Source organism: Triticum aestivum, chromosome 5D, assembly GCF_018294505.1.
Source record: "Triticum aestivum cultivar Chinese Spring chromosome 5D, IWGSC CS RefSeq v2.1, whole genome shotgun sequence".
In the NCBI taxonomy this organism is placed as follows: Eukaryota; Viridiplantae; Streptophyta; class Magnoliopsida; order Poales; family Poaceae; genus Triticum; species Triticum aestivum.
The window spans coordinates 552,602,021-552,605,213 of NC_057808.1; the positions used below are offsets into that span (position 1 = coordinate 552,602,021).

Sequence of the window (3,193 nt, forward strand, 5' to 3'; positions counted from 1 at the left end):
CACTTGACCTATAGAGTCCGTTGCTGTTCTGTTAATTGCAGCGGGATTGACCACGTGATAGAATATACCGAGTTTCTTTTGTAAGTGGTGTGTGTTCTATTAATTAAGGAAGATCGATGTTTGCGTGTCGAAGTCGTGCGTTTGACAGAGAGAAATCCATTGGATTAGATCGATCGTTTGCGTTCGCTTGACAGAGAGATCGTGCAGTGCATGGATGGAGACTCGCGTGCGTTTCCAAACGAGCTGAATCCCAGCTCCCACAACGCGCGGTCGTTCTACGCTTACGTTACGCGCGGACCGTATATACACTAGATGCGTACGCTAGCAATCCGTATACAAACTGAAGACGCTCCTGAGTCCGAAGCACTCTAGTAGTGTATTGATCAAGGAAGGCACGTACATAGCCCTGTGTCGCGATCCACCCATATATACCTACCTAGCTAGGGTTGCGCACCTACGTACCTTCCTCAGCTAGCTAGGGTTCCTTCCGATCGAGGCGACGAGAAGTACGTCCGCTAGCTAGCTCTGACGAGAAGTACGACGGGAAGGCGATTCAATATGGCCGGCCATGAGGAGCTCTTTCCCGTCGGCTCCACCTTCAGTCCCCAGGATCACGAGCTCATCAACCAGTTCCTCCGCCAGAAGATCGCCGGAGCAGACCGTGGCCGCTTCAGCAGCTTCATCCACGAAGACGACGTCTACTCCGCGCCACCCGGGGACCTCATCGAGAACCGTGCCCACGCGCCTGGCTCCGACAAGAACGACGGCAAAGGAGGCGTGTGGTACTTCTTCTCACCGGTCCGTCGTCACCAGACCAAAGGTGGCCGCAGCGGAAGGCGACAGCGCGTCGTCGACGACGACGAGGGTTACAACTGGCACTCGGAGAAGAGCGAGCCCGTGCTAGACACTCAAGGTAAACGGGTCGGCTTCATCAACAAACTTTCCTTTGGGATCAAGAGGCCTGGAGCAGCCAGAACCAGGCTTGGGTGGTGCATGAAGGAGTACGGCCTCGACCACGACGACGAACAAGACGGTGCGGCCGGACTGGTGCTATGCAAGATCTACGTCTCTCCCCACAAGAGGGAGATTACCTACGCGTCCGTAATCAATGCCCCCGGTTCCAAGAAGAAGAGGAAGGCGGCCGCCGACGTCCAACATCCGGAGGCTCCACGTCCCAAAACCCCACGCCGCCAAGAAATGACCATCCAAGAAGAAGAAGAAGAAGCCGGCGGGGCGCTTTGGGAGTTCGAGCGTTCGTTCATGTCCGACCAAGACGAGACGCTGCCCCCCGGAGTAGTGGACGACGACAGCGTGGATCCAGGCGGCTTTTTCACCGACATGCTTCCAGAATTAGGACTGACACTGCAGGGAAATACTGAGGCGTCCGAGCATGGCAGCGACTGTACATTGGAGGAGTCCTTAGCCGGCGAATATGGCGACGTCCACCAAGACGTTGAGACGGCGGAGGAGGATGACGGCAGCTTCCAGTGCACATGGGAGGAGATGTTCGGCGACAACATGGAAGTGGCATGCCCTGCCCCGCCGACGGCGTCGTTGCACGTGAGGACCGAGTGTGCGTGTGTGTGACGGGAACTGCGGAATTTGCATCCCAGTGTGCGTGTATGTCTTGTTGATTGCACATTGTTGATGAACAAGCCATCCATATGTGCAGCAGATTAAGTAATTGATATTCTTTTCATATTAGACTACGTAATGATTAGTGATACAATTCCTAAGCGTGAAATAAATACTTGACGAATCAAAAACAAAATCTTGTCTCATGAGACCGGTGCATGTACTTTGCTGCAAGAACACCTAGCTCTAAAGCATTATGTTTATCGAAAAGTGTAAGCATTCCTTTTTTTTTCTTAACAGACCTAATCGCCTTTCTAAGACCGTCTTGGTATCTCGTCAAGATAACGAAATGTACTTGCAACATGGACCGTTCATGCCTGTCTTATACCCTTCACATCTATACCCATGTGACATGGCGTAATCGAAGCAATACGGTATTTTAGACGGTTCTACAATTGGATGAACACTATCAACTTGATATTTTCAATGAGAGATCATCCTAATAAATGACTACCGCGCAATCAAGGTGCATGAAAAGGGATTAACATCACATGTAGTTAATAATATAGTGACGTGGTATAGCCCTTTTCTCATGTAGTCCACAACGTTCTCCGTGATCTTCTTCATCCTTTTTCCCGCACTGTAGAACTCCTTCTCTGCGCCCCGCCTTTTGTTCGAGGTCCATCGTCACAAAATGTTGTCTTCTTAAAAGTCATCAAGGTTGACACGCAGGTCAACTAAAAAAGAAAAGACAATCATATGGCTCCATTCATCATGCCGTACTATGGCTCATAGGCCAAGATAAAATCTACCATTCTTAAGAAGTTGATCCCCACTTCTACCTATTCTCTCACCATGCACGCTGTCCACATCAACTTGCATGCCACATCAGTGTTTCCTGCCATATGGTGAAGCCACATCATCTCCTTACATCATTTTTTGCATTTTATTTTTCTGAAAACTGCAGCCCAAGGAGTGTCCTTCTCCCTCCCAACAGCGCCTCCTATATTCTCCAAAGACCACGGTAGCCTCCCACGTATTGTTTCTCCTCTCCCTCTTCACCTTCTCAATTAAACTGTATATTGATTCTCCTCTCTCTCTCTCTTCACCTTCTCAATTAAATCCCATTCCCCTACTCTCCACGATTCTTTTCCAGAAGAGACAAATTGATTTCCATCTCCCTCATGCAGGAGTACCGATGCACTTGATCTTCTCTTTAGGTGGCGGAGGCGATCCGTTCCATCATCTCACAATTACATGCGGCTGCCCTGATCGAGAATGCCCAAGTTTTGCCCTTGAATGAATTCGAAGCTGTTGTTGAAACCCATCGTTGCAGGTGCCTTGCGTGATGGCGGGGGACACATCTGCAGCCTTCGTTGTCGCCCTTGACCCGTTTCAATCCCCCGCCGTACCAGGTTCCTCCTGATTATTCCTCTATTTCCCGTTTTCCTCACCATTGCTTCTCTATAGTCACTTGGCCCGTAGACTATCTTTTCTATGCCTTTCTTGAGTATGTTCGGAGATGAGCCAAGTTCGCATTATGAGCCGCACATGTGCGTTAACATTTTTACCAAGCTTAATGCATTAGCACGCCATAACTAGATTGACTATATAGACC

The 3,193-nt window shown here is 49.7% G+C and overlaps 1 pseudogene; it reads left to right on the forward strand.

Annotated features, from left to right (window-relative positions):
- The first annotated feature begins 446 nt into the window (after positions 1-446).
- Positions 447-1,705, forward strand: LOC123126166 (uncharacterized; annotated as a pseudogene).
- Positions 1,706-3,193: the final 1,488 nt, after the last annotated feature.